Raw genomic sequence first — 22,558 nt, 5'->3', positions numbered from 1 at the left:
AAAACTTTGGCATCCTTGGATAAAACAACAGTTCCTGTCAAACTTCAATGACTCTGTCCTGTTGCCATGATAACAGATTAAATGACTTACAGAGACACCCATTCTAAGGCTTCAAAGAGAACTAAAAAGAATAATAAACTGACGAGCGGGACAACCTTGTGGACCATACCTCTACCTTTCAACCCTTTTTCTTCTTTCTCTTTCCTTTTCTCCACCTTACGATTAAAGCTCATTATCAGAATTTATTTGACCTATATACACTCTACTTGTAAACAATATGTATAGTAGGTATAAATCATTTAAATACCTACAAAAGTAACTAAGGAAATGATATATATCTTTAATTTAGGTTTACGTGAACCCAATGTTTAATATTTGAAATTTCATGATATTTACCTAAATAAACCCTACTGTAAAACAATGAGCTTACTTTATAGATCCTTGTAAACTTACTTTATGTATCTTTATAACATTGTATACTCAATAAACTTCTTTTGACAAGGAAATAATAGCCTAGAGTTCTACTTAAGTTGTTTTTCATTTCTCTGCATAAATGTGTGCGTGTCAGCATATGTTGCAAGACTAGCTTAAGTTTTTCCAGATGTGTAAGTCCAGCGTGATATATGTTGAAATTATACTGCTTGTTACCTTATATGGAAATTTGCTCAAACTGATGCTTCTGTAACCAGTCTATAAAAAGCTCCAATAAAGAGCCGACAGGTCAGTTGACAGTACGGGACCTTTAAGGCTCGGATCTGATATACAGAAACTCTTGATTCTGTGTCTTACTTCTTTGATAGCTAAATTTGGAAAAGCAATATAAACTAGAGGCAATTCAGTTGAGAACTGCACCTAACAATACGCAACATAGAAGTCTTTCTGTCTTATCTTTATGGCCTTGTTTTGCTGTACATCAGTAAAACACCACTGTAAAGGGGGTTCATGTCCTTTCTGTATTTATCAGTTATGACCTAGCTAGCTGCACTTCAGAAATGAGCAGCATTTAGGGTTTGTTTGTGTCTTAATGCTTACATCTTGGCCACACTTCAGAAAACCAGACTGTGAGGACTGTTTGTCTACATTGAGGCTCAGATTTGGGTCTCTTCCCACATTTGATATGTTGGTTTAGCTAGTCACACTCAGATACACAACATTGTTGTCTATGCTTGTGTGCTTTCTGTTTAATTCTATTGTGCTATGTCCACAATCTATGGTTTTTTTATTTGTGATATTAATAATACATGTATCAACTTTTGTATTTCAGCCTTCTCTTCCGTGGAAGGGCCAGGAGTTCTGGCTGCAGACGTCACATGTCAGAAAGCCTCGACTCCTTACATTCAGGGATGCCAGAACCATTTCCTAGGGTTGAAGCCCAGTAGGGTTATGGGTCACTGGAGGAAGGCGATAATCAATCACCCTGTTTAATAAGAACTTAGGAAGTTCTGTTCAGAGGAGTATTATGGCCTGAGGATGAAGTATAAAGATGTTTACCCGACCAAATATTTTACAGCTAGGTGCATGGCCTTCATTTCGCCCTTCTAGCAAAACTAGATGTAGCAATATGAGTGTTCTACTCCTGCTATGGATGTTAATCTCCTGAGTAAGCTCTCAGGCATAAGTAAAACTATAGATTGGGCATGCCTTAAACCCAGGGATTAAGCTTCTGTTAATCTATTTCCTTTAAGTAGGTTTCCCTTCAGTCTTTGCTGACGTAAAGATAAAAATGAATAAAAAAGGTTGTCTGTCAGGGGCCCCCCTTTTTTGGCAGTTTTATTTTCCTGGACAGGGTTTTGTTAAGACAGGCCCCCTTATTGATCAATGTAGTTTTCCTGGTCTTACAACACAGATCTCTGATTAATCTTTTTAGTGGTTCTAAGCAGCACCTATAAGCACAATAGGCCATGGTTGTTAGATGTGTAACAGGCTACATTGATAACCTACAAGTTTAACATGTTTTCTGATTCCATCTTTAAGAGCCCACTCCACCTAGATCCTGCATCCGAAGCAGAGAAGGCAGGGACATCGGTGGAGTAGACCAGCCGCATGATCCAGCTAAGATACCTTCATCAAGCATATGGAGTGAAGGTAAAGCTCGCTGCAGAGCCGAGGTTCGCCAAGAGGGTCTTGCAGTGGTCCCACCCTAAGGTTGGCCTGAGGTACTTGCTTATCCTCTCAGGTGTGCCATCCTGGAAGATGACTTGAGAAACGTACCAGTTACTTACCAGTAACTGTCTTTCTAGGAAATCTTCCAGGACGGCAGGCCTACTTCCCACCCGTCGGAGGAGGGAAAATTTTAGAACACTAGAAGGTGAGTGCCTATGAGGAATTTCCTTGTGAACCGGGTTCAGGAGTTACTTCTCTACAAACTGAGGATCAAGGGGAAGGGTGGGGACTTAAAACAGCTGTTGATTGACTGTGTTTCCTGTGGGGAGGAGCCTCTCATCTCTCAGGTGTGCCGTCCTGGAAGATTTCCTAGAAAGACAGTTACCGGTAAGTAACTGGTACTTTTTAAAAAAATCGTTCCTATTCATACCCCTTACCAAGGATAATGTTTTGTTTAACTCACATGGGGAATAACCTTTTTCCAAGAACCTCTCATACAGAACTTGCGCTTGTTGGTCAAAATCCTCGATTATTGCACCTGACTCTTAAAAATTAGCTTTTAGGAATAGAACTAAGCCAACGGGGGTGATGGCAGCTCCCAAGGGGGATGTAACCATTTCTGTCCACTTCCTTAAAATAGGTTTTAGTGGACAGTGTATGGTTATCCTTAAAAAGAACTAGATCAAGAAAATTGATGCAATGAATGTCGGAAATTGCAGAGAATGACATCCCATACCTATTCTCAACAATTTTTGACAAAAACTGAGAAAAAGACTCTTTTGATCCTGCCCAAATAATGATGATATCGTCTATATAGCGCTTGTAAAACTTAAGCTGAGGAATGTTCGCACCAAAAATGGCATCCTTATCCCAGAAACTCATAAATAAATTTGCCACTGAGGGGGCATATTTAGCCCCCATTGCCATGCCCTTCTTCTGTCTGAAGAATTGTTTATCATGCCAGAAGAAGTTGTGGCTCATGGCTAAATCTAGGGCATGGACAAGAAAATCCTTTTGTTTGTTTTTCATTTTGGTATTGTTTAAGGCCCAAACCACAGCTTCTACTGCATGCCTTTGCTGGATATTGGTATACAGGGAATTGACATCAATACTAGCTAGTATATGACCATCACCAACTTCTACCTGCTGTAATAATTCTATGAGATGCCTGCTATCCCTGAGATAGGATGGACAACTTTGTGCCAATGGCTGTAGAAAACAATTAATGTATTCACCAATTCTGGCAAACAGAGTCCACCCCACTCACTATAGGCCTGCCAGGAGGTTTAGCTGGATTCTTGTGGATTTTAGGTAATTGGTAGATAACTGGCACCCGAGGGGCTTCTGGTACCAAATATCATTTTTTTTTTTTTTTAAAGGTTAACTTTTATTGTTTTTATAAACATAACAATAATAGTTACACAGGTGTATAATCGTAGCAAACATCGCTTCAGTCATAGTGCAATACATTGATCAGGTATACAGGTAAACGTTATGTAATAACACACAGAAAATATCACTTGGCACAATTCACTCTAGTCAGGGCTTAATTCCTGATAGTTTCTAGACCATAATATCTCTATTATTTGCTATAACTTAGGGGGCAGGTGGTATGGTACTATCTGAACTAACCCATTCCATATTTTAGAGAACTTTTTTGGCCATCCTCTAGCTTCGTATGTTAACTTATATAGTGGTATTGCTTAGTTGATAATGGTAAGCCAAAACTTTATAGTCGGAGTGGATTGAGATTTCCAGTGCATGGTTGTTGTTTTTTTAGCGTAAAACAGCACTATGCGTATAAGTGACTGTACATTGTTGGATAACTCTTCATCATCAATGTAACCTAGCAGAAATCTAAGAGGATTACAAATGTTTGGTATCTTAGCTATAGAGCTGATGAAGGCTGTAACCTCCGACCAGAACTTCCTTACCTGAGCACATTCCCACATTAGATGGAAGAATGTGCCATCGGCCATTCCACATCGAGTGCATAAAGGAGTGGATAATCTCTTTAATCTATATAATAAGTTTGGTGTAAAGTATGCTCTATATAATAGTTTGGTCTGGATCACCTTGTCCCTTGAAGAGATGACGGAGGGCACTTGCAGGGGAAGAATCTCCCCCCATATCTCCTCCGCCAACTCAGGTATGTCTGAACGTGTTCAATGGTGGTTCGTGGAGTGGAGTAAATTCTTATAGTAAGACAAAACTAGTTTGTTATGGGAGGGGTCAGTTAGTAGGTGTTCTAGTTAGGAAGATCGCATCTCTATTTCGAAGCCCGAATTGTGCAGCAGCGGTATGTCTTATCTGTAGATATTGAAAGTAGGCCGTGCGTGGGAGTCCAAAGCCTCTTTGGAAATCTGCAAAGGATCGGAACATATTGTCTACAAACAAGTGTTATATTGTTTTCACCCCTTTCTTGAACCAGTATCCCCCATCAGCTCTCTGATGGAATTCTGGTAGATATGGGCTTCCCCATAGTGGGGCATTGGGAGAATATATAGCTTGGGTACTGGGTGGTAGCAGTTTAGAAATTTTAAAGATCCATATGGTCATGGCCAGAACATTTACCCCTTCCCTCTCCCTGAGCGACATACGCTGTATTAGATTTTGGAGAGATTCATACGAGGTGAGGATGGCTGCCTCTAGGGCAACAGCTGCATTGTTAGCCTCATGATAAAACCACCAATGGGCATGTGCCAGTTGCAAGGCAATATAGTACGTTTGAAGACAGGGGAGTGCCAGGCCCCCCTCCAAAGTAGGCAACTGTAAAGTGTGCTTAGCAATCTTCACCACACCGCCTCTCCAGATGAAATTGGTGATTATGGAGTCTATCTCTTTAAATTTTGCTTTGGTTATGTATATTGGTGAGTTGCTCAGGACGTACAGGAATCGTGGAAGGTAGATAATTTTAAAGATATTTATTCTTCCTAACAGCGTAAGAGGGAGATTGTTCCATGTTTTCAAGGTGTTTTTTAATCTACTGATAAGGGGGTCTAAGTTAACCTTGGCATAAGAGGAGATAGCATGTTTTATCAGGACCCCGAGATATCAAAAAGTGTGAACTATTTGTAATGGGCACACTGGGGGTAGTATTATTAGTGTCTCTTGGTCAATCTGAAACAAAAGGGATTTGTCCCAATTGACCCGAAACCCTGAAAAGTGGCCAAACCGCCTGATAATCTCCAGCAGGGCTGGGAGTGACAACTGGTATATATCAGATATCCAGATATATCAACATATCATCCGCATATAAGGACACTTTTTCTTCTAGACCCCAATCGTCAGTCCCTTAACCTCCCTACTGGATCTTATCAGTGATGCGAGGGGCTCTTTTGCCAGCGCAAACAGGAGCGGCGAAAACGGACATCCCTGTCTAGTGCCTCTTTATCTGGAAGGCATCCAATATGGATGCATTAACCCTTATTCTAGAGATGGGTTTGGAATATAGGAGTTGTACCCACTTTATAAAGGTGGTGCCAAATCCAAATTTGGCCAGAATTTCGAAAAGATATGGCCATTCGACTGAGTCGAAGGCCTTGTGAGCATCTAAAGCCAGTACCGCAGGTAGTGGCCTTAAAGGCATCCCAGACCACAGGGATGGGCACACTTTGTTAATCACCCAAAATGATTTTGTGTCTGCTGAACTCTGGTCTATCACAGCCTGGTCTGTTAACCATAATAGGCTCCATCTCCATACCCGGTACGATGCGGTTGTGTTCAGAGCAAGGTCTACCATCAAGGATGAGTGGTCGGACATCGCTCTGGGGAGATATTTGATTCCTGCCACTAAGTGAAGTATATCAGATGAAACAAGGCAGAGATCAATACGTGATAATGTACCATGAGAGTCAGACTGGCATGAGTATTCCTGCACATTTGCATATTTCCATCTCCAGGCCTCCAATAGGTCAAATTGGGTTAGGAAGGATCCTAAAGGGGCGTGGGGGGAAGTGTAGAGCATCTAAATCTATCTATAGAGTTGTCTAGAACTGTGTTGTAGTCCCCAGCTATTATTAAGGGGCCTTCAGCAATCTCCAGTATCATGCCCATCACCTTCTCAAAAAATTGTTTGGTAAAAGGCGGTGGGACATATATATTTGTCACTGTATAAGGTTTGCCCAAAAGTTCCAGGACCACAGAACAGCCATTGGGGTCAAGTTAAATATGTTTAATTGGGAATGGTGCTGATTTGGCAATAAGGATAGACGTCCCTTGAGCATACGTGGAATAAGTGGAATGAAGAGCGTACGCTATTTTGGCTCTTTTAAGGGCCATAACCCTGGAGCCCTGGAGATGGGTTTCCTGAAGAAGGATTACATGCGGTTTGTGTCGTGCTAAATAATCAAACATTATAGAGCATTTCACCTTAGAATTAAGCCCCCTAACATTCAACAAAATCAGGCGTAAATTAGCCATGTGTGGGTGTTGGGCAAAAACGTGCAAGTCCATCTCTCAAGATGCCTCAGAGCCAACCAGGGTTTGAGACCCTGTGCCTCTCGAGAGGTGGGGGCGAATCCTGATAAATGCATATGAGAGAACATTGTGCTTCTATTCACTAATACCTGAGTACCCTGATGGCCTGATTGGCTTGTGAACCTGTAAACAATTGGTATAAAATAGCAGTCATGTACCAACAACAACAAAATAGAGAAAGTTCCCGACCCTCCCAAGCCACCCTAACCCTCCCGGCTCCCATACCCAAACACATGAGAGCTTTGTTCCCTGAACTAGAACTGTAAAGCAGGGGGGTTTTTAAATTAGTCCCGTGGTCAACAAACCCTACATCACAATAAAGGAGGGGGGACTGTGGATGTAAGCTACCGTCCATGTGTGCTTACTGGGTTGGATAGGTAATAGCCCGGCCATGATAGATTATTGTCCAGAGTGGCTGAAGGATGTTCATAACTTAAGCCAGCATGGCGGTGGTGAGGATAGTCAGCCGTAAAGGATAATGGTAATGCGGTCTCCTTTGAAGCATTATCAGGTGTCTCAACCTTCCTGTAGGTGGAGAAGTGCAAGTGTGGGTATGCCGGATTCCAGGTGTTGAGCCCTAGTCTCTCTTTTCGATACCAACAGGCTGTGGAGTCAGGATATCAGGAAATGGAAAGTTCTGTTGGCATATGTTCAATGGGGTATTGTGCTGGTCAGCGGGGAGGGGATCTCCATTGCTGGTTCCTCTGTTCCAAGGGGCCTAGTGTGTCTGCCCAGTGGGCTGCTTCTTTAGGATCAGTGAAAAAGTGGGCCTTGCCCTGGTAGATGACCCGTAGGTGCGCCGGGTATAACATGCTGTATGGCAATTGTAGGTCACGTAATCGCCGTTTAACCGCCAAGAAAATGGCACGTTGCTTTTGTGTGGCTACTGAAAAGTCAGGAAAGATGGTGATGCCATTGCCATTAAAGAGCAGGTGTCCCTTTTCTCTGGCTGTCCTGATGATAGCCTCCCTGTCTCTGAAGTGCAGCAATTTAATAAGTGTGGCGGTGCCCCAGGGGGTAGTGGGTGCAATGGGACCCTATGCGCTCTCTCAATGGCAAACATAGTTGAAAATGTATTGGCACCAAATGTGGATGTCAGCCATTGTTCCATGAACATTTCTGGAGCCTTGCCCTCTGAGCCTTCTGGAAAGCCTAGGAAGCGGAGGTTATTACGTCTCAGGCGGCCCTCCATGTCTGTGAGCTTATCAGATGTGTATTCTTGGGCCTGGCGCAGCTCCCTGACAGAGCCCAGCAAAGGGCGTGTTTCATTCTCTAAATCCCCTATACGCTACTCAGCATTCTGTACTCTGTGTCTCAGATTCTGGACATCATGCTCTAGAAAGGATAAGTCAGTTTTAATTAAGTCCATCTGAGTGGTAAGGGAAGCATGGCTGTGCTGTATAGCCTCCATGATTTGTGAGAGAGAGGGCTCTGCAGGGCCTGTGGTTATGTTAGCAGCATGAGGGGATGCTGGGTCAGTGTCCTCAGTAGGGGGTCCTCAGGGCTGCAAGCAGGGACATGTTGTGACTCACCCTTCCCACTATGTTGCTGGGCTGGCAGAGAAGTGGATGGATGGCCGAGCTTCAGTGGATGGAGCCAGCCAGCGCCATTATGCTTTGGCTGGCATGGTGGTGCTGGCGGTGCAAATCCCGGGGCTTCCTCCATGGCTGGGCCATATTTGACCATCGCCTGGCATGCACAGGAGTCTCTGGTCTGCTGAGGCTGGAGATGGCTTTGGATGGCGGTCAGACTAGGAGGACTGCTGCAGGATCTAAGCGGCACGGACGGAGCTCAGGCGCCTCACGTCCTCACATCCCGGTCCTTGGCCCCGCCCCCCGGTACCAGATTTTTAGCCTCTTTCTTGGTGGCAACACCTTCATCTTGGGCAGCACAGGCAGATGGTACTTGTAGTCTAATTCATTGACAGGACACTGTAAATAAATGATGTGGTCCTATGGGCAGAATCCCGCACGGCCGCGCTGATTTCAAATTGTGTCAGCGGTACGGGGAGAAGAACCCCCCCCCGCCCACTGTCACAAAGCAGGGAAAGTTGGCAGCGGGAGGTGGGTCACTAGGAGCATCTTACATCCTAAATATGGGTGTAACATGCTCCTAAAGGTAAACTTAGCCTTTAAGGCTCTATAATGAAATCCAGTGGCAGCTGGTGCTCAATATTCTGGTTTGGATGTTACCTTAAATGCATTTGCTTTGATTACTTTGCTTTTGATAAGGTTATTATTTGCATTGAAAGAGGTTAGTTTTGTTGGCAAGACAAATCTGCCCCCCTCACTCGCACCGCCGCCACCACTGTTTCAACTTTTTAAAGAAAGTGAACTGAAATCAGATGGGAAAATTTGTAAGATGAGCTGTACGGTGCTTTTGACAGCCAATTTCACTTTTTCGGCAGACAAAAGCTGGATGTGCAGGCTATACAATTTTTGTCAGATGTGAACATAACGTCTGATTTTCGGATGTTCAGTAGGGATGGGCTGCCTGTTCTAGTTGAACATGTTCGACTCGAACATCGGCTGTTCGATCGTTCGAAGATCGAACATTATGGGCCGTTCGCGCCAAATTCGAGTGGCGCGTCACGGCCCATAATGCACTGTGTCATCGCAGTGCATTGCTGGCTGATGATTGGCCAAGCATGCACTGTGACCCTCATGCTTTGGCCAATCACAGCGCTGTCAGTGAAGAGAGCCATAATTGGCCACAGACACTATATAATTCCTGGAGTTCTGTTGCTAATATACTTCAGGTGAGACAGTTAAATAGCTGCAGTGTATTGAGTATATATATATGCATCCCGGTTTTGTGTGTGTATATGTATGTGTGTGTGTGTATATATATATATTAGCTAGATCTCACTGCAGACCATTCCTGCAGGCAGGCAGGCGAGACAGCTGCATTGTATTTAATATATAAATATATATATCTATCCCATCTTTGTGTGTGTGTGTATATATATATATATATATATATATATATATATATATATATATATATTATATATATATATGTAGGAAGGCCAGTATGGTGGCCTGAATTTATGGGAGGAGCCCGGGGGGTATTTAAGCAGCCCGCTCACCTGTGGTGCTTGTCCGTTTCCTGTGCGCGATATACGTCACTAGGCCGACTATTCCGATTTCAGCGTTCGCAAATACTTGGCTCCCACATTTCGTGATCTCCGTGCCCGAGAGTTTTTGAAGTCCGCGTTTACCGATTCGTTCATACCACGCGTCTGGCTGGGCTGTCGCAGGTAGGGTCCCCTCGGATTTTTTTTTTTCGTACGTTATGTCATGTCACTAAACCGTGGTATCAGAATTACGAATCACTTGCAAATTTCACGAACGTAACCGCATGTGTATTACTCGCACTGTTACCATTTCGCGTTATCTGAGGAAACCATAGCGACGCAAGCGTCGCTTCATTTCAGACAGGTCTTAATTGTTAAACATGTGTCAGCAGACAGCCATAGCGATTCGTAAATGCATAAATCTTTTCGAACCACGTCAGTTCGATACCAATCATTTCTCATTTCTGAAACATTTCTAAACTCATTTCTAACATTTCAAATCATTTCAATCATTTCTCATTTCAGTCACCTACCGCGCTCCGATTTGAATCCAGTCGCACCTAAAAGATGCACCGATTCGCTCCGGTGTGCCCCAGTAGTCACGGCCTCATTTCAGTACATGCTCCAGAGTCACGTTATTATCAGTCATTCGTACCTCTGTCATGGTTATCATTTCATTACCACGTATCACGTTCCGACATGAATTCAGTCGCATGGGAATGCACCGATTCATCTCGGCGTGCCCCAGGATTGGCCACATTTCAGTACATGCTCCGGAGTCCGAGTCGTAGTCAGTCGCTACAACAGCACGACCGATTCGCGCCTCCGTCATGGCAAACGATATGTTACACCTGCACTTACCGCGCTCCGCTTCGAATCCAGTCGCATCCTCCATGCACCGATTCGTTACGGCGTGCCCCAGGGCTCGGCCTCATTTCTGAAACATGCTCCAGAGTCCGGATCATAGCTAGTCGCAGATATCGGGCGACTGATCCGCATCTCTGTCATGCCATTACTACCATTTCACTCCCACAGCGCATCACCGTTTCGAAACCAGTCGCATCTGAGATGCACCGATTCGTCACGGAATGCCTCACTTGTTTCGGCCGTATCCATACCTATACCAGAGCTCGGTTCGTTGCCAGTCGCAAATACGGCACAACCAATTCGAGCCTCGGTCAAGGTAAACATTTCTCTCATTTCATTTCATACTGCGCTCCGATTCGAATCCAGATGCATCAAACAGGCACCGATTCGTCCCGGTGTGCACCAATGTTTTTCAGTTGCCTCATTTCAGTACATGCTCCAGAGCCCGGTTCACGGTCGGATCAGTCACGACACGACCGGGCCGGGCCTCTGTCATGGAGTTCACTCATTTCATAATCAAGGCAAACATTTCAAATCATTTCATTGTCACAAAGATTGCATGCACCATGCAAATTGTCGCTTCAAGTTAGTTAGCAATCCCTTCACGAATTATCACCTTTCATTTTCCTCTAGGTCAGTCAAAGTTCAGTAGGTCCAGCCTGCACCAGGTTGGACGATATCCCCCCAGGTAAAAAAAAAAAAAAAAAATGGGAGAATAAGTCGGGTAAGTATGACTCAGGGGATCAAAGAAAAACTTGAAATTCATGTCACCCCCAATAGGTTACAGTCAACTGGAAAATAAGAGCTCAAGACAGGAGATTCTCACCAGATCAACTATGTCTCAGGCCGGCAGCGAAGACTTCACGGCCCCCCTGTCACCTTCCCCGGTCTCAGAGAGCGGCAGCGTGCAGTCCCTCAGGGGATGGACTATCCCCAAACTGACGGCAGAGCTCAGACGCAGAGGTGTTCCCTTCCCCGCCACAGCGAGGAAAGGCGAGCTCTTCAAACTCCTCTTCCCCCCACCAGCAGCAGGACCCAGTACCCAACAGGCATCCCTCCAGTCAATATCATCAGCTATCTCACAATTACACACGATGGTGTCATCCTTGTCTACCTCGGTTACAGACGTCCAAACCAGGGTGGCACTCCTGGAGGCTCGACCGGCCACGGCTGTCCCTGACCCAATCGCAACTCAAACCTTGACACCCCTTCCTGCAGGTACCTCAGGCTGGAGCCCCATTGTTTACCCCTCCCATTTGGTCCCAACCAGTATCAGGAAGGACATTTTGGACGGCAGGGACATCAACCTGGCCTCTCTCCTTATTTCCGTGCACGATCTGGCAGAAAATAAGGCCTACTCCTGGGGTGACATATCGGTGGTCCTTAAAGCCAAAGACCCCAGATTGAACCGCAAGTTATCGGTCCCAGAATTTACCCTGGCCTTTGGCATGCTCAGAGACGTCTTATGCTCAGCCACCCCCAGCAGACGGGAAGAGCTGGACTTGTATCTCCATACGGTGGTAGACTTGGGCTACAAGTATGGAGGATTTGCGTTTTATGATTACCACCGTTCCTTTTCCGCTAAGGCCGCCGCCAGACTCACACAGTTCCAGACTACGACAAATTGGAGTCTCATGGACACAGAGCTCTTCTGCCACCACTTTGCCGGCTTACGCTCACCTCTGTGTGCGATTTGTCAGTCCTCCACCCACACTGCCACCTGGTGCGCCAATGCGGCGATCAGACGGCCCTTCGAGTTTCCCTCTACCTCGGGTACAATTCAGGGTCAGTCGCCCCCTGAACCAACGCCTCAGGTGGACAAATTCGGACGTCCAGTCCGAACCGTGGGAGGGGCAGCCATCTGTAATAACTACAACTACGGGTCCTGCAACTTCAGCCAGTGCCGCCTACTCCACATCTGCACCTTATGCCAAAGAGCACACCCAAGGAATTTGTGTGAAGTCAAACAACACAAGAGGGCATGACTAAGCCGGATCAACCTCTTATGGTTAGGACTGTACCTCACCTCACATCCCACCCCTTCCCTGGCCACCTACCTTATCCAAGGCTTCACAGCAGGCTTTCACACCGGCCTCATTTCACTACCCCACAGTACTCACGAATGTGCCAATCTTCGTTCAGCAGCCATTGACGAACAAGCCATAGATCAGCTCTTACAAGCAGAGGTAGATCGAGAGTATGTTATAGGCCCTTTCACTTGCCCCCCTTTCAGCACCTGGAGAGTCAGCCCTATTGGGCTTGTCAAGGGCAAGTTCACGAATAAATTGCGTTTGGTGTACGACCTGTCTGCGCCTCATTCTTCCCACATCCCCAGTCTCAATTCCCTGATCCCCTCCGAAGAGTTTTCCCTAAAATATTCCTCCGTCGACATGGCAATACAAGCAATCATCAAAGCAGGTACAGGTGCCTGGCTCTCCAAAGCCGACATCTCGGATGCCTTCAAGCTCCTGCCCATCCACCCATCCCTTTGGTGCTGGCATGGCATCAAGTGGAAGGAGGCATATTATTTTGCCACAAAACTGACCTTCGGTTCGAAGAGTAGTCCGTGGCTCTTCGACACGTTCGCTCAGTCCCTGGTTTGGATACTGTTACACAAGGGTCAATGCCAAGAAGTCATCCATTACCTGGATGACTTCCTACTAATAGAACCTCCCAGCAAGCCACCAGGAGACCTCGACAAACTCAGAGTGATATTTGGAAACCTCAATGTCCCCATTGCCGAGCACAAAGTCGACGGCCCAGCACACATCATCACCTTTCTCGGGGTCAGCTTGGATACCTGCGCTATGCAAGCCAGTCTCCCCCTCGACAAACTAACACGCATTAGGGCGGTCCTTCACGAATTCATACACACCAAGGGCTGTACCAAAAAGCAGTTGCAATCTCTCCTGGGAATGCTTAATTTCGCCATGCGAATTATTCCACAAGGCCGCACCTTTGTATCACGCCTGCTTAGATTCCTGTCAGAAACTCAAGACCCCGATCAGATCTTAAATCTAGACTCCGCAGCTATAGCGGACCTATCTATGTGGGAGGAATTCTTGTCCGCCTGGAATGGCATATCCCTATTTATACCCATGGTTTTGCCCCTGTCACCCCAGGTAGTGACAGACGCTGCAGCCTCCACAGGTTTCGCGGCAATTTTTGGCCACCATTGGTTTTCAGGACCCTGGCCTCAACAGATACTGTTGATACCCGGTTTTACTCAAACATCTGCCCTCTTTGAACTTTATCCCATAGTGGCAGCTGCACAGCTCTGGGGCCACCACTGGACAGGACAAACCGTAGTCTTCACCACCGACAACCAGGCCACAGCAGACATCATCAACAGAGGCAGGTCCAAGTCCCTAGCAGTCATGTCCTTCCTGCGCAGATTGGTACAACTGTCTTTACAGCGTCAGTTTAATATACACTGTGCATTTATTCCCGGCAGATACAACTTAGCTGCTGACGCACTGTCACGTTTTAATTATACCTCCTTTTTTGAACAGGTTCCCGAAGCCGAACCAATGTCGGCCCCTATCCCTGTCTGGTCACAACTGACCCTGGACTAGTTCAACATTTACACGGAGCAACGCAACTCATTAATCATTCACTCTCGCACAACACACTCAAAGCCTACCAGATAGCTTGGAAGGCGTTCAATAAGTTTCTCACATCCTGCCGTAAAGGACCAACAGATGTCAAACAGGTACTGGCCTTCACTGCGCACTGTCACACGCAGCTGGCTTTATCCTACAATACCATTCGGCTATATCTAGCCGGCATCCAACATTTCTTGACGCTTGAAGACCCCACGAAATCTTCACTGTTCTCATCACACGCTATACGAGCCATCCTAAGGGGCATTCAGAAACAACAACCAGTCATCAGCACCAAGCGCTTACCCATTACGGGGCCTATCTTTAGGGACATGTCAACTATTCTGGCTACTTCGCCATTCGGTCTGCTCCCCAGCACGGTCTTACAAGCAGCCATATATTTAGCTTACTATGGGTTCTTGCGACCTGGCGAATTCACCTCTAACAAACCCACAGACCAAGTACTATGCAGACGGCACTTGCTTCCATACCAAGACCATTTCATCCTGCACCTCGAGGTCTCTAAAACCCAGCAAACGGGCTCAGGAGTGAACATTCACCTCTACAAAACCAACAACAGCTGGTGTCCAGCCGCGGTACTCAACCGACTCCGGTCACTCCTGCCTGAGCAATCAGACACCAGTCCCCTTCTACCATTCCCAGTTAAACCCTTAAGCGCCTCTCAGTTTGTGAAACACATAAGGATACTTCTCCGCAATCTTCACCTTGACCCTAGTCAGTATTCCGGACACTCCTTTCGCATCGGAGTAGCCTCCGCAGCATCCCGCCACGGGGTTCCAGACCACATCATCAAAAGACTAGGCAGATGGAAATCAGCCTGCTTCGCCCGGTATATCCCCAATCCGCAAATAGAGATGGCACAGGCATTCTCCAAATTGGCTCAATAAATAACTGAAAACCAATAAATATTATAACCCTACCTGAATGTTTTTGCCCCCTTATTTTGGCATACCGGCCATTAGACCAAGGCACACTTTCAGGTCCATTTCATATGGTAAGTCCACACTTTTAGGTCTATTTCCAATGGTAAGTCTCATCTTTACTATAAGTGTTATCTATGTCCATATCGGACATAGGGCTCCAACCATAAGTAGGAAGGCCAGTATGGTGGCCTGAATTTATGGGAGGAGCCCGGGGGGTATTTAAGCAGCCCGCTCACCTGTGGTGCTTGTCGGTTTCCTGTGCGCGATACCCACCCTCCCATCCCCATTTCACAACATTTCTCAACTATTCATTTTATTCATTTCTCTTTACAGAAAAATCATTTCTTAAACCAGGGTATGCCCCCTTATTTTGGCATACCGGCCATTAGACCAAGGCACACTTTCAGGTCCATTTCATATGGTAAGTCCACACTTTTAGGTCTATTTCCAATGGTAAGTCTCATCTTGACTATAAGTGTTATCTATGTCCATATCGGACATAGGGCTCCAACCATAAATATATATATATATATATATATATATATATATATATATATAATATACACACTGTACAATTTCTATAAAGTATGTGAACCCTTTTGGAATGATATGGATTTCTGCACAAATTGGTCATAAAATGTGATCTGATCTTCATCTAAGTCACAACAATAGACAATCACAATCTGCTTAAACTAATAAAACACAAAGAATGGATTTAATAACTGGTTGAACCTCCTTTGGCAGTAATAACTTCAACCAAATGTTTCCTGTAGTTGCAGATCAGACGTGCACAACGGTCAGGAGTAATTCTTGACCATTCCTCTTTACAGAACTGTTTCAGTTCAGCAATATTCTTGGGATGTTTGGTGTGAATCTTGAGGTCATGCGGCAGCATCTCAATCGGGTTGAGGTCAGGACTCTGACTGGGCCACTCCAGAAGGCATATTTTCTTCTGTTTAAGCCATTCTCTTGTTGATTTACTTCTATGCTTTGGGTCGTCTGTAGGCCATTCCTTGAGTACGTGTTCAAAGACACTTTCAGCCAGGCAGATGACTCACTGAGCTGCGGTTCATAAAATATATATCCACTGCATTGTAGTCAAGCCAAGCCTATACCTTACTATAGGCCATTCCTGGTGTACTGTTTTTAATAAGCTCCAGGAGTTGTTTTGCTAATCTAATTGTACAGTATGTCTTGAAGGCCACCAAGGAGAGGCAGACGCTCACAGGCCACTAAAAGAGGGCAAGCAGGCTCTGTGTCTACAGCAAACAGTGCTGGTCGTGGACATGGTGCATCCTCAGCATGTGGCCGGGGGGCATGCTTGTCCTTTTTTTTCGGCAGCTGGCCATGTTGAGCCACAACATGCAGAAGAGTTGGTAGAGTGGATGACCAAGCCGTTCTCATCCTCTGTCAACCAGGCTCAGGGTACTTTGTCTGCCAATGTAGCTGCCAAAGCGGCCTCTTCTGTCTCAATGTCATCAGTCACTCCTTCCCTTGCCCCACCATCATGGCCTGAGGAGTCCCCCAAACTATTCTACCACAGTGTAGGGTACATGCTGCAGGAGGATGCGCAGCGTTTTCAAGGCTCTGATGATGGTACCCAGGTTGAGGATGAAGGCAGTAACGTAAGCCCGGAGAGAGGGGGTGCCCAAGAAGGCCAAGAAACTGGCAGTCATGTTCCCCCAGCTGCAGCATACTACCAGGTTTGCTCCAGTGGCGAGGAGGGAGGGGATGATGAGGTCACTGACTCTACGTGGGTGCCTGATAGAGAGGAGGAGGAGGCACATCTCCAATGAGGCAGGATGCCCTCCAGGGGCCAGCTTAAGGGCAGCCAACCCACTGCATCACACCACAGAGCTCCACATGTGCAGGGCACTGCTGACTCTGCACGTTTTTCCAAAAGTCCTTTGGTGTGGGCCTTTTTTGAGACGTGTGCAGCAGATCGCACTGTTGCTGTTTGCAACATATATCTTAAGCGTATCAAGCGTGGCCAAAACAGCAGCCGCTTGGGCACCACATGATTGACCAGACATATGTCGAGCTCCCATGCAGTCCATTGGCAACAGTACTTAAAAGACCCACACCAAAGAACAAGGCGGACCTCTCTTTGCTCCTCATCAGCTGGGATCTCCAACCCCATTATACCTTCAGTCCTCTCAGAAACCAGCACTGACAGGAATGAAGGTGTAGAATTAGGTGTGCCAAGTACTTGCGGGCAATCTGCTATCGCTACACCAACATCCGATTGTAGCAGGCAAATTTCCCTACCCCAGTTGCTAAACCGGCAAAAGAAATTCTGTCCCAGCCATCCACATGCTCAGCGGCTGAATGCTAGTTTGGCTAAATTGCTAGCACTCCAACTGCTGCCTTTTCAGCTGGTAGACTCTGCCCCCTTTCGAGAATTTGTGGAATGTGCAGTACCTCAGTTGCAGGTTCCCAAACGCCAATTTTTTTCTCGTAAGGCAATTCCAGCTCTCTACCGACATGTGGAAGGCAATGTCTTGGCCTTGTTAGACAGGGTGGTCAGCGGTAAGGTGCATATTACCGTTACCTTTCTTTCACGGCGCACTGGGAAACCCTGCTGGCAGCTGGGAAGGATGCAGGACAAGGTGTAGTATTGTTGGAGCTTGTTCAACCACCACGCCTCCAAAATGCTTGTGTGGTGATTCTGCCACACCTCTATCCTCCACCCCCTCTTCTTCTTCCTCTATAGCCTCTTCCTGTGCAGATTTATCCTCAGAACCAGCGGTGCTCCATAGGCGTTCTCGAGGCTACGCAAGCACTCAGGCAAAAAGATGCCATGCTGTGCTTGAGTTGGTCTGCTTAGGGGGAAGGAGCCATACTGGGGCAGAGATTCTGTCAGCTCTGCAGGGGCAGGCTCAGAGGTTGTTGACGCCACGCCAGCTTCAGCCAGGGATGGTGGTTTGGAACAATGGCACAACCTCCTCTCCGCCCTCCGACAGGGACACTTCACCCATGTGCCCTGTTTGGCTCACGTCATTAATTTGGTGGTGCAGCGGTTTTTGTGCAGGTACCCGGGCTTACAGGATATCCTGAGGCAGGCCAGGAAAGTTTGTGGGCATTTAATGCCAATGCTCAGCTGGCTGACCTTCAAAAGGAATGCAACCTGCCCAAGAACTGCCTCATCTGTGACGTGCCCACCAGGTGGAACTCAACGTTGGCAATGCTGCACCAGCTGCACGCGCAGCAGAGGGTCATCAACGAGTATCTGTGTGAGTATGGCACCAGGACAGGGTCAGGGGAGCTTGACTTTTTTTCGCCACGCCAGTGGCTCATGATCAAGGATACATGCATTGTCCTGTCACCATTTGAGGAGGCCATGAGGATGGTGAGCAGTGACAGTGCATGCATCAGTGATACTGTCTCTATTGTCTTCCTGTTGGAGCACACGCTGCGTGTAATAATGGACAGGGCACTTAAGGCAGAACAGAGGGAGGAAGAGGAGGACTTCCTTACCTCTCAAGGCCCCCTTTTTCCAGACAGTATTCCTGCGGGCCCGCCGATCTCGCAGGAAGAGGAGGAGGAGGATTGTGTCAGCATGGAGGTGGAGCCTAGCACTCAGCATCAGCAGCAGTCTTCAAGGGATCGTTTACAGTCCCCAGAAACCTATGGACTTGTAGGTGGCTGGGAGGAGGTGGCTGCAGATCAGGTCGTCCTTAGTGACCCAGAGGACTCAGAATGCCTCAGCAAACCTATGCTGCATGGCCTCCCTGATCCTGCATAGCCTGCGAAAGGACCCTCGGATTTGTGTGATCAAGGAGCGGGCTCACTACTGGCTGGCAACCCTTCTTGATCCACGTTACAAGGGTAAGGTTGCGGAACTTATCCAGCCGTCGCAGAGGATGAAACATCTTCGGGAGGCCTTGCAGAAAGGTTTGTGCAACGTGTTTCTAGAGCCTGGGAGGGTACAAATTCCTGGTCCTGGACAACGTGTTGCTGAGGCTTCGGTCAGTCACAGAAGGAGCGGTGGAGATGGTGGCCGTCTGACCAATGCGTTCAGGCAATTTTTTAGTCCGCAGCCCCAAGGTATGATCGGTTCCAGCAACCATCGCCAGCATCTGTTGTACATGGTGAAGGAATACCTGGGGGCCAGATCAGACTTGGAGACCTTTCCAACCGAAAATCCACTGGTTTACTGGGTCTTGAGCATGGACCACTGGCCAGAGCTTGCAGTTTGCAATTGAGCTACTGGTCTGTCCTGCATCCAGCGTTCTTTCGGAACGCAAATTCAGTGCCGCTGGAGGCTTTGTAAACGATCACAGAGTGCGCCTGTCCACCGAATCAGTTGATCGGCTCACCTTCATAAAAATGAATCAGTCTTGGATCACCAGCTACCAAGCACCTGATGCTGATGTAACCGACTAATTTTTTTATGAATGTGAGATCCCTTGAAGACTGCCTATGCTGATGCTAAGTGACTATCTTGTTATGCTGAGTGACTATCCTATTCCTCAATGTTCATGTTGATAGCTACTAAGAACATTTTTGGTTCTGGGCACCAGCACCAGTGCCTAAAGCCCAATTTTTCTGACCCTGTTCAACAGGGGCATGAAATTACAATTTTTGATATACTTTTTCACTGCAGGGCCCGTTCCAGCGTGCAGCAAGAGTAACTGTGAGGGCTTACAGTGTTCTGGTACCACCAACACCTAAGGCCCAATTTTCTGTAGAGTATATAGGGCAGGTCCCTACTTTCAACCATCCAACTTACAAACGACTCCTACTTACAAACGACTCCTACTTACAAACGGAGGGAGACAACAGGAAGTGGGAGGAAATCTACCCCTAGGAAGGGAAATTCTCTCTAAGAGTTAATATGGGAAAAAGGTGTCTCCTCCACTGATTTATCAGCAATCCTTGTTTCCCTTAAAAACCCCAAATTTTCAAAATCCAATTGTCTTTGGGACAGAAAGTGAGGTGAAATCTTCTGAACAGGGAAACGGACATCAAAACAAATGTTACAGAGGTGATAACCCTTCCCTATGTTTTCCAAAAAGCTTTAAAATAGATTTTTTAGCTGGAGCTACACTTACAAAATGTACCTGATTCCAAATTACAAACAGATTCTACATAAGAACAAATCTACAGTCCCTGTCTTGTTTGCACCGCCTGTATACTGCTGTTCAGAGTATATAGGGCCTGGGGGCCCAACGCCTTTTCATTTTTTAATTTGGGTACGGGGTTCCCCTTAATATCCATACAAGACCCAAAGGGTCTGGTAAAGGACTGGGGGGGTACCCATGCCGTTTGTCTCACTGATTTTCATCCATATTGCCGGGACCCGACATTACATTAAATCCGCAAGTGTTTTAAATGACTTATATTCCGATTAAAAATTTCATTTTGTGCAGGGACTGTTCTAAGCACGGTAAACACGTGCCACTTTACAGGCATACTATAGACACCCCCTAGGTATGATATTTAAAAGAATATTTCACTTTTATTTTTTCACTTTAAGCATCATTAAAATCACTGCTCCCGGAAAAACGGCTGTTTTTAAAACTTTCTTTTGCATTGATACATGTCCCCTGGGGCAAGACCCGGGTCCCCAAACCCTTTTTAGGACAATAACTTGCATATTAGCCTTAAAAATTCGCACTTTTGATTTCTCACGTTCGAGTCCTATAGACTTTAACGGTGTTCGAATGTTCACGTGAATTTTCAGTCTGTTCGCATGTTCTGGATGCGAACCGAACCGGGGGGGTGTTCGGCCCATCCCTAATGGTCAGTACAGAAACCGTCACACAAAAGTCGAAAGTACAAACACGCATGATCGGAATCAAGGAATGACCGGGAAAAGTTCAGTCTTGTAAACTACTGTTCGTAATCTAGAATTAACTTTTGTGACACGGCAATTGATAAAATGTCAATGCAGCGCGCATTCTCAGCTTCTTTAACCACTTGCCGCCCGCCCACCGTCAAATGACGGCGGGGCGGTGCGGCTCTCGTTCTGGGTGGACGTCATATAACGGCACGCTCTTGTGCATCCCCAGGGGCACAAAGTATGGTGATCACGGCCGCGTTGTGTTGCTAGGACATGGCATGACCCCAATCTCTGTAAAGAGCCGCAGCCGCGATCACATCTAATCCAATCGATCCAACCACAGCTGGTCACATGTAAACACAGGGATGCCGGTAATCGGCGCTCCTCGCCTCACACTGACAGATTGTGAAGCGAGGAGAGCTGATCAGCTGCATCTCCTCACAGAGGACATCTAGGCATGTAATCAAGGGACTGATAATCAGTGCCCCGATTATAATAAAGTGCCCGCAGTGCCAGAAGTGAGTGCCCACCAGTGCCAGCAGTGTGCCCACCAGTGACAGAAGTGAGTGCCCACCTGTGCCAGCAAACAGTGTCCACAAGTGCCAGCAATCAGTACACATTAGTCAGTGCTGGCTATCACTGCTGCCCATCAATACCCATCACTGCTGCCCATCAATGCCACCCATCAGTGCCCACCAGTGCTGCCTATCTGTGCCCACCAGCACCACCTATCTGTGCCACCCATCAGTGCCCACCAATGCCACCCATCAGTGCCCACCAGTGCCGCCTATCAGTGCTCATCAGTGTCACCTATCAGTGCCCATAAGTGCGGCATATTCGTGCCTCCTCATCAGTTACGCCTCATCAGTGCCCATAAGTGCCGCCTCATCAGTGCCCATAAGTGCCACCTCATCAGTGCCCATCAGTGACTGACAGAAACTAAGAAAAACTTTTTTTTTTTCAAAATTTTTTTCTTTTTTTTTTTTAGGAAAAGATAAAAAACCCAGCAGTGATTAAATACCACCTAAAGAAAGCTCTATTTGTTTGAAGAAAAGGATAAAAATTTCACATGGTTACAGTGTAGCATGACCCCACAATTGTTCAAAGTGTGACAACACTGAAAGAGAAAAATGGCCTGGGCAGGAAGGGGCTGTAAGTGCCCGGTATTGAAGTCATTAAAGGGATAATAATGAAGCTGCTTTGCTGGTGATACTGATGTAGTTATGCCAAACTTATTTAAAAAGGCATTTGTTTTGTAGTGATATAAATAATATTAATATTATGGTTGTTTTTTTGGGGAAGTCACCCCAACACCATTATCCCTGAGTTTTTAAGATCAAAGATACAACTATGTTGGTGTCCCTTGTTAATTTTCCATTGTTTTTAATATAACTGCCTACTCCCAAACTGTCATTTGAAGAAAAACACATAGCCAAGTATTCTACACATTTTTTTGTGCAGAAAAAAAAACCCAGAAATGTAATTAGAGATGCTATTTGCCATCCAAATAAAAATAATCTAACAAAAAAGTGCGAATCAACGCTCACCAAACTTCTACTAACATGAATTTAGCAGAAGGGGCCCAAAGGGTGGCGCTTGATAAATGAACTTCCTCTTTATACTCTCATAGTACGTCACTATGTTCGTGTTTGTCGAACGACAATTTGCGGATAGTTAGTATGCTAGACAAAATCCTGCACAC

The 22,558-nt window shown here is 46.2% G+C and overlaps 1 protein-coding gene across 2 annotated transcripts in view; it reads right to left on the bottom strand.

Moving 5' to 3' along the window:
* The window catches only part of OGN (osteoglycin), a 569,783-nt gene that overhangs the window by 104,486 nt on the left and 442,739 nt on the right, over positions 1 to 22,558 (bottom strand). The window lies entirely within an intron of this gene.

This window comes from Aquarana catesbeiana, linkage group LG07, assembly GCF_042186555.1.
Source record: "Aquarana catesbeiana isolate 2022-GZ linkage group LG07, ASM4218655v1, whole genome shotgun sequence".
NCBI lineage: Eukaryota > Metazoa > Chordata > Amphibia > Anura > Ranidae > Aquarana > Aquarana catesbeiana.
The sequence above is the reverse complement of the archived record's forward strand: the minus strand, read 5'-3'. Positions and strand labels throughout refer to the sequence as shown.